The 12,747-nt window shown below is 43.5% G+C and overlaps 2 long non-coding RNA genes across 6 annotated transcripts; both read left to right on the forward strand.

The window, feature by feature from the left end:
* Positions 1-1,057: 1,057 nt before the first annotated feature.
* On the forward strand, positions 1,058-2,096 carry LOC122032432. Of its 2 annotated transcripts, none has more exons than XR_006126075.1 (5): positions 1,058-1,085; positions 1,191-1,299; positions 1,367-1,411; positions 1,500-1,673; positions 2,056-2,096. It is a non-coding gene; the product is annotated as an uncharacterized LOC122032432 (long non-coding RNA). The 2 variants fall into 2 exon arrangements; XR_006126074.1 differs by having other exon boundaries at positions 1,069-1,085; positions 1,196-1,299.
* Positions 2,097-7,991: 5,895 nt separating this feature from the next.
* Positions 7,992-9,296, forward strand: LOC122032528. Of its 4 annotated transcripts, none has more exons than XR_006126120.1 (5): positions 7,992-8,306; positions 8,377-8,485; positions 8,553-8,597; positions 8,686-8,859; positions 9,242-9,296. It is a non-coding gene; the product is annotated as an uncharacterized LOC122032528 (long non-coding RNA). The 4 variants fall into 4 exon arrangements; XR_006126121.1 differs by having other exon boundaries at positions 8,382-8,485; XR_006126119.1 differs by having other exon boundaries at positions 7,992-8,271.
* The last annotated feature ends 3,451 nt before the right edge of the window (positions 9,297-12,747 follow it).

The following is a 12,747-nucleotide window of genomic DNA, read 5'->3' on the forward strand; positions in this document are numbered from 1 at the left end:
TTAATCCTTTGTAGAAAGATATAAAAGGAAAAATTTATAATTTTAAAACTCCCTTTCAATGTGAATGTGGCCGGCCACCCTTGCTTGGGCTCCAAGCTAGGGCCGGCCACAACTTGAACCCATCTAACCTTGGTTTGGTCAGCCCTATCTTGGGCTCCAAGCAAGGCTTTGCCGGGCACCTTAAGGTGGGTAAGAAAGTGAGTATTGGTGGATATAAGACTTTATAAATAAGAGGCTACAACAGGGACAGAGAGAAGAAAATTGGTTTTGGTCTCCCGATGAACCTGAGCTTCCCGTGTTCATCCCGAACACCCAACTCGAGTTCATCAATAATAACCATACCACTAAAGAGTTATTATTGAACTACTGGACCAATCCCATATTACTACATGGGCTCCTTCTTATCATGAGTGCGTTAGTCTCCCTGTGTTTAAGATATCAAATGTCCATTAATTAATTGAGTAACTGACAACTCACTTAATTAATATCTAGCTCCAAGAGTAGTACCACTCAACTTCATTGTTAATGTGAGATCTCGGAAAATTTAATTAATAGGGTTATTTGAGAAATAGCCTTATAGAATTTTTTCGGAATTTTTAGAAATTTTCTGGGAATTTTTCTGAGCTCGTACGACGGGTTTTGAGGGGACGATTTGACGGGTTCGGATAAAGCCTATTTGGGAGACCTATTTAAGAGAAGAAATGTTTAATTAAATAAATTCCCTTTTTCTTATATCTTTTCTCCCCAAACGCCGATTTCGATCCCTTCTTCCCCAACTTCTCCTCTTTCCCCGATCTCCCTTCCCTCTCCGATCTCCCTCGCAGACGAGCGGCGCCGACAGGAGCGAGGTTCTAGCTCCGGTGACCTTCCTCAACCGGCGTCGACACCCTAAGGTCAGATCCGATCGATGCTTCTCCTTTCCATACTGTAATCGTCCGAGGAGTTGCGGTTCGGCGGATCTTGCGGTAGATGGCCGAAGATGCTGCGGCTAGGGCACGGTGAAGGACCAAATCTCGCGTCTCATTCCACCGAAGCTTGGAGTGATGCCCTAGTTTGGATTTGTGCCAGTCGATTTGCCGGCGTGGGTAAGCTAGCCCTAATGGAATCTTCCTGTTCTATGGTTTGTGCCCTAGATCGAGTCTTCTTTCCCGATTCTTGCTGATTGCCTCCCTGATTGTTGGCGATCCTAGGTCAGGTCTTGGATTCCCTTGTTGATTGTTGATTTGAGGATCGGAGGAATCTTTGGTACGTTGCTTCACGGATTCGATAGGGTTGTGCTACATCTTCTGGAGACTTGAGGTAAGACTTCATTTGGAAATTTGAGGGGGACCAAGGAGGATCTTGTAATCGGTTTTCCTTTGATCAGATCATGGACTTCTTCATGGTTGCCGATTGAAGTCTCAGATTGGAGGTAAGATTGGGTTCCGGAATTAGGTTATTGTTTAACTGGTGATGTTTATTCCTTGATCTGATCCGTGATCTCACCTTGAACCGAATAGTATACTGGAATCTAGCAGAGATATGCTTGCTCTGTGGTGATTCTATGGTTCAGCAAATTTCCTTGTTGCCAGCAGCAAGTTTGATCCGAACAGAGGAGTTGATTCCAGTAGGTTGTTCTGTTCTGTGGTGTGTTCCTGTTTCGGCAGCAACCCCATTCCAAAAGCTCGATCGAGGTAAGGTGTAGGGATTTTGATACATGTGGATTATGGTTGTATTACTTGATCGTGTGTAGAATTGAATTAGGTTTATGTGTAGATTTAGATATGATTTGGATTGCATGATTACTAGATGGTTAGTGATTAGGTTTAGATTTATTTGTTTATATTGATCTAATGGAATGATTAGGGTTAAGGTAATTAACCCTAGTCAATCATTGGATTTTTAATCTAATTGGTAATTAGAGATTAGGTAACTAATCCTAATTAACCATTAGATTTAATTATGTAGATTGAGGTTGTGATTAGGGCTTTGCCCTAATTTAGGTTTAGGGATTCTATTTAGCTATTCATTTGGATTTAGCTAAATAAAATATATATATATTGTTTGTTGACACAGGACTCTGATTCCAGACGGGCGTCTCGACCTTGGATCGCTTGGTTGTACCTTTTATTTGAGGCGGGTACCCTCTGACTTATCTTTTGATAATGTCTTATGATATGTGTAGCTTATATATATTTACTAGTGGCAGATAGTAGATTATTTTCTTCCCTTGGTCTTAGCTAGTTGATACCTATCACATGCTTCATCTGCTAGTTGCTTTACTTTAGGATTGGATACTGTTACCGCTTGCCATGTGTATATGTTCATAGAGATGTATATCTATAGTGCTCTACTCTACTGATTAGTTGCTGTACATGTGTGATACATGCTCTTGGATTCATGATACTTATATCCTTGTTATATGTGAGGTCTTTGGATTTATGTTGTTTTATATCATGGTTATATATATGCGTTTACCTTTTGGGCACACACATATACGGAGGAGGCTATGTTCAGGTATGACATACTGTAGATGCACCATATTGCATGATTGCATGCTGGGCGATTGACGACTCCATTATTGTTGAGCTCGTGGCTACATGGACCCGCACAACGTGTTCACTGCATGGGTAGTGGCACGGCACTCGGTGTGTAGGTGGGTGCCGTAGTGCTCCGCTGGGACGCTCATGGGTAGCGTGACAGCGTGGTAGCACACGGGTCCCTCCCGTCATTGCGTCGGGAGATGAGGCGTTCGCTCCTCACTATGTTTGAGGCGGGAGGATAGGTGTACTCCGACAGCATCCGTCCACTCGGTCACTCATTAGGGGTAGTGACGGCAGAGTCTGTCACAACCCTACCCACTCGGTCTCACCATTGTGTGTGGGATGGCTAGGGGTGACCAGGACATGTCATTTGCATCATATGCAATTGCATTATTTATGATTGATGCATTTGGTGATTGCATATGATTGACATGCATCAGTTATATGATTTTGCTCGACTATTTTTATACATGTATGCTCACGATCATTCGCTGTGCAGGTGAGTCTGATTTATTCGATTATGCACTTCTTATATTCTTGCAGTAGATTGTATTGCTTGCTTATTGTTGGTTACTGCAGTTTATTTAGTCTTGCATACCGTTATACTGTTAGGAGACTATACCGTAGGTTGTATGGCTAGAGAACTGTACTCTTGATCCCATGGTTTAGGAGACTGTACCTTAGGCTAGTACTGGTGGATATATATTGCTGTACATGTCTATTGGTTTACCTGCTGAGTTCTTTGAACTCACCCCGTTGTTACTATTTTTTTCAGGTTGAGGCCGTCGAGAGATATTCCAGTCGCTAGCCCCTTTAGCGCGAGGATTTTCTTTGTCGGATTTATTCTGCTTTTGCGTCTTATATACTGGTATTGTGGGTTTGTATTGTGGACTTTATGTCGAACCTTTGGGTTTGCTGCTTTTGTTTTCCGCTGCAGATTTTCACACTACTTCGTGGATTTGTTTTCTTCGTTGTAGTGGAGTATGATGTGTACGTATATCTTTGTTGGTTTTATATCGTTCTTCCTTATTAAACTGCGTGGATTGAGTATATGTTGAGCTGTGTGGAATATTGATATAAACTGCGTGGTTTGTTACTTATTTGTACTGTATTGTTCCGGCCGAGTGAAAGGTATTATATATGTATATTGAGATTTATTGTTTTGGATTTTCGAGGTTTATCTGATACCAATTTATTTGGTATCAGAGCCTGGGTTACGATGCTCTGTAGTTTCTTTTTATCTGATACCAATTTATTTGGTATCAGAGCCAGGCTCACGATACTTGCTCTTTGTTTTGGATTTTGGAGGTTTATCTGATACCAATTTATTTGGTATCAGAGCAGGTTTTGCGATACCTACTTGTCGGGTTTCGAATTTACGAGGCTTACTTTCGTAAGCATTTCTCGGTATTTCGGATTTTACGGATTTTCGTCGATTTTATCGTTTCGAAATTCCGAGGTATTTTGACGCGGTTTTATTGGTTCTATTTGGGGCTAAGCAGCGACAGGACATCTCCAGACGGCAAATAGGTAATTTAGGAAATTTTTCAGTTCTTATACCTGTAGTGATATCTGGGTAACATTTTCTTTACAGATATGCCACCTACACGTGTACCGGCACCGAGACGTGGGCGGCCACGTAAGAGGCCGTTAGATTCTCCTGAGACAGAGTCTTCAGAGAGGTCTGTCAGGGTTGAGCCTGTCCGTCAGGGGCAGACTCCTCAGGTCATTGTGGGTACGGGTGCTTATCAGACCCCGATAGCTCCGACTTCCGAGGTACCTACCTCGACTGTACCGCCAGTAGTACCTACAGGGTACTCGGCACCTTCTCTAGCCGCGCCTGCTACTACGTACTTGGCACCCCAGATACCTGTGCCGGTTACTGCACACCCGGCACCCGCACCAGCAGTACCGGTTACATCTTACCCGGTACCGCCCATCGTACCTTTAGTCGTCCCTACTTATGCCTACTCTGTCGTTCCACTAGTGGTTCCTACCCTGTTTATGTGGCAGCACCAGTGGTACCTCTTCCAACCTATCCATCAGTACCACCCATAAGATCAACTCCAGTGATTCTGCCCAGTACCGCAGCGATATCTACGGATATGGTTGTGGCACGAGCATGGATCCCAGCCTTGGCGGAGTTGGTGAAAAGCCAATTCACGCCATTTCGCGGGGAGACTGATCCGAGCGTGGCTCAATCTTGGATAGAGTCTATGGAGCGGACATTCTTTTACATGGCCTGCTCCGAGTGGGAGAAGGTTGAGCTGGCTGCTTACCACTTACGAGACGGGGCAGAGATCTGGTGGGACACACAACGCTCGATTATAGGCGAGCAGCCTGTTATATATACGAGATTTAGAGAGGCATTCGAGAGTCAGTGTTTTCCCCGGGCGTATCAGATGACACGTCGGCGGGATTTCCTGAGTCTTCGACAGAATAACCGCTCAGTGATGGAGTATAATGCCGAATTTAACCGGTTGGCCGGATTCTGTCCTGAGTTGGTTGGCGATGACAGATCTCGTATGCTTTAGTTTGTCCAGGGACTGGACGAGCATCTTCAGGTGTATATTGCCGATTTTGGTCAGTCATCATATACAGAGGCTCTGGATAGAGCTCTTATGATTTAGGCAGCTCAGTAGAGAGCAAATACAGATAAGAAAAGAAAGTAGACTGATCGGACTTCCGGACGGATCCAGCAGCCACAGACTACTGGGCAGCAGCAGAGAAATCACCCTCAGATGGGTCAGAGTACTTCTAGGTCATCTGGCCGACCCCAGAAGTCAGGATGCTGTTCATCAGGATGTTCCCGGTCTTCTCAGCAGAACCGGAAACAGTCTACTGGTGACTCTTAATGCACTTGATAAGGATCCCTAGATCACATCACCTCTGCATGCACCCTGGGACAGTCAGTTTGCTATTATTGCAAACTGCTTGGGCACTTGAGCCGAAACTATTCGCTGAAGGCTCAGCATGTAGCGTCCGGAGTTTCTGTTCCGAGAGGACAGTTTAGTCAGTCCAGGAGATCCGCAGTTTCTTGGGTTTGGTTGGATATTACCGACGATTCGTTGAGGGTCTCTCCAGCATTGTTATGTCGTTGACACGTCTGACCCGGAAAGGCGTGAAGTTCATGTGGTCAGAGGCTTGCGAGACTAGCTTCCAAGAGCTGAAGCGGAGATTAGTATCGGCACCAGTTTTGGTTTTTCCTTCTGGTGATGACGGATTCGTACTTTACACAGACGCATCTCTTCAGGGCTTGGGCGCTGTTTTGATGCAGCACGGTAGGGTAGTCTCCTATGCTTCTCGTCAGTTGAAGGAGCATGAGAAGAACTACCCAGTACATGATTTAGAGCTAGCCGCTATTATCTTTGCTTTGAAGATTTGGCGACATCATCTTTATGGTATTACTTTTGAGATTCTTACTGATCATAAGAGTCTCAAATATATTTTCACCCAGAAGGAACTCAATCTCCGACAGAGGAGATGGATGGAGTTCCTGAAGGATTATGATTGTACTATTAGCTACCATCCGGGTAAAGCTAATGTGGTTGCTGATGCACTGAGCAGGAAGTCCAGAGGGACTTTAGCTTGTCATCGAGTTACAGTCATGGACTTGATTCAGGGATTCGCCGAGTTGGGCCTTGAGGAGCAGGGACGGACAGAGCAGGGTATTCTTGTTACCATGGTTGCTCAGTCGTCGATCAGGATGAGGATTCGAGAGGCCCAGGCCGGAGATCAGCATTTACAGTTCATTAGCAGCCAGATAGCTTCCGGACAGCAGACCGAGTTTACACGAGATGTCGGGGGTATTGTTTATTTCCGAGGCAGATTATGTGTACCTCAGTCTCACCCGGTCATGGAGGAGTTACTTCAGGAGGCTCATCGTTCTAGATTTGCTATCCACCCAGGTGGGACCCGTATGTATCGTGATTTGAGGCGTTCCTATTGGTGGAACGGTATGAAGAAAGACATCGCAGATTTTGTAGCTAGATGTCTTGTCTGTCAGCAGGTGAAGGCCGAGCACCAGAGACCTGCTGGATTACTTCAGAGGATCCCTATTCCAGAGTGGAAGTGGGAGCATATTACTATGGATTTTGTGGTAGGACTGCCTAGGACTCGACGAGGCCATGATGCGATTTGGGTAATCGTTGATCGATTAACCAAATCCGCACACTTTTTAGCGATCCGGAAGACTGATTCTCTGGATCGATTAGCAGAGTTATACTGTCGTGAGATTATTAGATTACATGGTGTTCCTTTGAGCATCATATCAGATAGAGACCCACGGTTCACGTCCCAGTTCTGGCAGAGTCTGCAGCGGGCCTTGGGCACACTGGCTTTGATGCGGCATTCCATCCGCATGACGGATGGGCGAAAGCGACTATTCGACATTGGAAGACTTGCTGAGGTCTTGTGTCATGGACTTGGAGGCGCGCTGGGAGGACCACCGCCATTAGTGGAGTTCGCCACAACAACAAGCCTATCATTCGGCTATCCAGATGGCACCGTTTGAGGCGTTGTATGGTAGGCCTTGTCGTACTCCCATCCTCCTGGGAAGAGGTTGGGGAGGCCACCGATAGGACCTCGAGAGCTCAGCAGATGCGAGTTAGTTCGCACTATCGACGGAGGATGTCGAGCTGGGACCGCCGAAGAGTTATCTGATCAGAGACGGAGACCCCTGGAGTTCTCCATCGGTGATCATGTATTTCTTAGAGTTTCACCCACGAAAGGGGTGAAGAGATTTGGTCTCCGAGGTAAGCTAGCTCCCCGATATATTGGACCATTCCAGATCTTGGAGAGGATTGGCGCAGTAGCTTACCGTCTGGCGCTACCATCATCTCTAGCTGGCATTCACGATGTATTCCATGTATCTATGCTGAGGAGATACGTATCCGATCCGGCACATGTTCTGTCAGATATATCTGTTCCTATTCAGCCTGATGTTACTTACGAGGAGGTTCCTGTACGGATTCTGGACCGTAGAGAGCGTCAGCTGCGGAATAAGACTGTCCAACTGGTTAAAGTCGGCTGGCAGCATCATTCTGACGAGGAGGCTACTTGGGAGCTGGAGGATACGATCCGAGATCGATACCCTCATCTTTTTACTTGAGGTATGTGGGTTGGAGTTTCTTTCAGCATTTATACTGTTTGGTTATATTATAGTGTTTGCTGTTGGTTATAGCGAAATTTGGGGACCAAATTTTTATTAGTAGGGGAGGATGTGAGATCTCGGAAAATTTAATTAATAGGGTTATTTGAGAAATAGCCTTATAGAATTTTTCCGGAATTTTTAGAAATTTTCTGGGAATTTTTCTGAGCTCGTACGACGGGTTTTGAGGGGACGATTTGACGGGTTCGGATAAAGCCTATTTGGGAGACCTATTTAAGAGAAGAAATGTTTAATTAAATAAATTCCCTTTTTCTTATATCTTTTCCCCAACTTCTCCTCTTTCCCCGATCTCCCTTCCCTCTCCGATCTCCCTCGCAGACGAGCGGCGCCGACAGGAGCGAGGCTCTAGCTCCGGTGACCTTCCTCAACCGGCGTCGACACCCTAAGGTCAGATCCGATCGATGCTTCTCCTTTCCAGACTGTAATCGGCCGAGGAGTTGCGGTTCGGCGGATCTTGCGGTAGATGGCCGAAGATGCTGCGGCTAGGGCACGGTGAAGGACCAAATCTCGCGTCTCATTCCACCGAAGCTTGGAGTGATGCCCTAGTTTGGATTTGTGCCACTCGATTTGCCGGCGTGGGTAAGCTAGCCCTAACGGAATCTTCCTGTTCTATGGTTTGTGCCCTAGATCGAGTCTTCTTTCCCGATTCTTGCTGATTGCCTCCCTGATTGTTGGCGATCCTAGGTCAGGTCTTGGATTCCCTTGTTGATTGTTGATTTGAGGATCGGAGGAATCTTTGGTACGTTGCTTCACGGATTCGATCGGGTTGTGCGACATCTTCTGGAGACTTGAGGTAAGACTTCATTTGGAAATTTGAGGGGGATCAAGGAGGATCTTGTAATCGGTTTTCCTTTAATCAGATCATGGACTTCTTCATGGTTGCCGATTGAAGTCTCAGATTGGAGGTAAGATTTGGTTCCGGAATTAGGTTATTGTTTAACTGGTGATGTTTATTCCTTGATCTGATCCGTGATCTCACCTTGAACCGAATAGTATACTGGAATCTAGCAGAGATATGCTTGCTCTGTGGTGATTCTATGGTTCAGCAAATTTCCTTGTTGCCAGCAGCAAGTTTGATCCAAACAGAGGAGTTGATTCCAGTAGGTTGTTCTGTTCTGTGGTGTGTTCCTGTTTCGGCAGCAACCCCATTCCAAAAGCTCGATCGAGGTAAGGTGTAGGGATTTTGATACATGTGGATTATGGTTGTATTACTTGATCGTGTGTAGAATTGAATTAGGTTTATGTGTAGATTTAGATATGATTTGGATTGCATGATTACTAGATGGTTAGTGATTAGGTTTAGATTTATTTGTTTATATTGATCTAATGGAATGATTAGGGTTAAGGTAATTAACCCTAGTCAATCATTGGATTTTTAATCTAATTGGTAATTAGAGATTAGGTAACTAATCCTAATTAACCATTAGATTTAATTATGTAGATTGAGGTTGTGATTAGGGCTTTGCCCTAATTTAGGTTTAGGGATTCTATTTAGCTATTCATTTGGATTTAGCTAAATAAAATATATATATATTGTTTGTTGACACAGGACTCTGATTCGAGACGGGCGTCTCGACCTTGGATCGCTTGGTTGTACCTTTTATTTGAGGCGGGTACCCTCTGACTTATCTTTTGATAATGTCTTATGATATGTGTAGCTTATATATATTTACTAGTGGCAGATAGTAGATTATTTTCTTCCCTTGGTCTTAGCTAGTTGATACCTATCACATGCTTCATCTGCTAGTTGCTTTACTTTAGGATTGGATACTGTTACCGCTTGCCATGTGTATATGTTCATAGAGATGTATATCTATAGTGCTCTACTCTACTGATTAGTTGTTGTACATGTGTGATACATGCTCTTGGATTCATGATACTTATATCCTTGTTATATGTGAGGTCTTTGGATTTATGCTGTTTTATATCATGGTTATATATATGCGTTTACCTTTTGGGCACACACATATACGGAGGAGGCTATGTTCAGGTATGACATACTGTAGCCGCATGCACCATATTGCATGATTGCACGCTGGGCGATTGACGACTCCATTATTGTTGAGCTCGTCGGCCGGCTACATGGACCCGCACACAACGTGTTCACTGCATGGGTAGTGGCACAGACTCGTGTGTAGGGTAGATTGCCGGTAGTGCTCCGCTAGGACGCCATGGGTAGCGTGACAGAGCGTGGTAGCACCCGGGTCCCTCCCCATTGCGTCGAGATGAGAGCGTTACGCCCTCACTATGTTTGAGGCGGGAGGATAGGTGTACTCGGATCCCGTCCCACTCGGTCACCATCGTGGGTAGTGACGCAGTGCAGGTTGTCACAACCTTTCACCCACTCGGTCTCACCATTGTGTGTGAGACGGCTGACTGGCGTAAGAGGGGTGACCAGGACATGTCATTTGCATCATATGCATTGATGCATTTATGATTGATGCATTTTGGTGATTGCATATGATTGACATGCATACAGGTTATATGATTTTGCTCTGACTATTTTTATCTGTGTATGCTCACAGTCATTCGCCCGAGCCTCGCAGGTGAGTACAGTTTATTTCAGTTATGCACTTCTTATATTCTTGCAGTAGATTGTATTGCTTGCTTATTGTTGGTTACTGCAGTTTATTTAGTCTTGCATACCTGTTATACTTAGGAGACTGTACTATATAGATTGTATGGCTAGAGAACTGTACTCTTGATCCCATGGTTTAGGAGACTGTACCTTAGGCTATTACTGGTGGATATATATTGCTGTACATGTCTATTGGTTTACCTGCTGAGTTCTTTGAACTCACCCCGTTGTTACTATTTTTTCAGGTTGAGGCCGTCGGGAGATATTCCAGTCGCTAGCCCCTTTAGCGCGAGGATTTTCTTTGTCGGATTTATTCTGCTTTTGCGTCTTATATACTGGTATTGTGGGTTTGTATTGTGGACTTTATGTCGAACCTTTGGGTTTGCTGCTTTTGTTTTCCGCTGCAGATTTTCACACTACTTCGTGGATTTGTTTTCTTCGTTGTAGTGGAGTATGATGTGTACGTATATCTTTGTTGGTTTTATATCGTTCTTCCTTATTAAACTGCGTGGATTGAGTATATGTTGAGCTGTGTGGAATATTGATATAAACTGCGTGGTTTGTTACTTATTTGTACTGTATTGTTCCGGCCGAGTGTGGCCGAGGTATAGATATATGTATACTGAGATTCATATTGTCCGCCGTACAGGGGACTTAATTAATTTCTTCTAGAGTGGACCACTCGGCGTGATTGTTAAGCCGGACTAGGTCCACCTGCAGGGTTTACATGACAATCCTTATGAGCTCCTCAAGGAGACATCATCAACCTAGATTAGTAGGGCACAGTTTCATTCTATAATCAACAACACACCATATAAATAATATCATTTCCCAACTTATCAGGCCTATTGATTTAACTAGCTAAATCGCACCCTTTGATAAATCAAAGAAATAACTATTAAGTATACGTGCTTGTTATTATTGTTGGTTAGTCCTAGGAAAATCGTACCAGTTCCACTGTACAAAAATTTTGTACAAGTGTCGAACCTTTCCTTAAATAACCTATTGTGTTCTTTAGAAGTTAAATTAGGAATCGCAGACAGAACTTAACATCATTGATTCCAAATTTAACTTATTTGTTCTTGATGGTTTTGTTAGCTAGAGCCCTAGAGCCAATCATTTGATGATTGTATTATGGACTTGTTGTATCATATTCTATATAAATAAAGGCATTTGGTTTTTGGTTATTATACTTACTTGTATTGGTGCCAAATAAACTAAGTATAATAGCGTCCTTGAATAGAAGTTCTTACCTATATCAATCAATTGGTTGAATCGATAGTGAGATGTATAGGGAACACTACTCTTAATCATTCCTAGTCGAGTATTAACATTCAGGGACAATGTTAATACAATAAGACTAGCATGTAGGTCAACTCGATGACTTGATCTCACAAGTCATGGATATAGAGATATCAAGTTGACACATAGGTATGCATTAGAGAATGTATACTGAATGACCCACCATGAGAAAGTATCATGGATCGTTATATGAGTGTCATATACTTTCTCATGTGGCTATTATAATGACTATTAGTCCTTAGACCTGAAGTCACCATGGTTCCCTACATAAGGAGTTATGTACTTTGATTTCGTCAAACGTCACCCGTAACTCGGTGGACTATAAAGGCGATTACTGGGTATGTAACAAATTATGTAGAGGGATGTGAGTGATGTAGATGGGATCTATCCCTCCTATATGACGGGAGAGACATTGATATTCTTGATAGAGTGAGACCACGAAGTGCATGGCCATGCCCAAATGAGTCAATATGAGATATTGAGCTCATTTGATTGAGTGAGTTTACTTGGAGTTCAAGATTTAGATTGATTAGAGGATGACACGGTCTATGCCTCACATTAATCAATCTAGATGTCTAGGATAGAAGGACACTTATCATATATTGTGAGGAGTCACAATTAGTAGTCACAAGGTGATGTTGGATCTCAACATTCTTGTAACTTGTGTAGTAATGATGTATTGCTTGATACCGCTCATTACTTATGGTCCTAAATGGGTTTAGGGGCATTGCCAACGTTACAAGAACCTATTGGGTCACACACAAAGAACAAGTGGATGGAGATTATGTTCATATGATGAACCAAGAGGATTGGATTCATGTGATGAATCAAATTGGATTAAGAGTAATCCTAATTGGGCTAATTGAGTTGGACTCAAGTTGATTCATGTGTTCAATGAGTCTAATTTAGATTATGACTCATTGAATCAATTTAATTAAATGAATTAGATTCATTATATTAAATTAGCTCGAATTAAATGGTTGGATTAGATCAACCATGAGAGAGATTAAGTCAAGTTTGACTTGACTTGAGAGGAAGAGGAAGAATCAAGTTTGACTTGACTATTTGCCACATCATTAGTGATTTGGCATTAGGAGGACTAATGATGATGTGCCACATCATCAAAGTGTGCCACCTCATGGGGGTTACAAATCTATTCTCTTTAATGACCACAT

Source organism: Zingiber officinale, chromosome 11A, assembly GCF_018446385.1.
Source record: "Zingiber officinale cultivar Zhangliang chromosome 11A, Zo_v1.1, whole genome shotgun sequence".
NCBI classification, from domain to species: domain Eukaryota; kingdom Viridiplantae; phylum Streptophyta; class Magnoliopsida; order Zingiberales; family Zingiberaceae; genus Zingiber; species Zingiber officinale.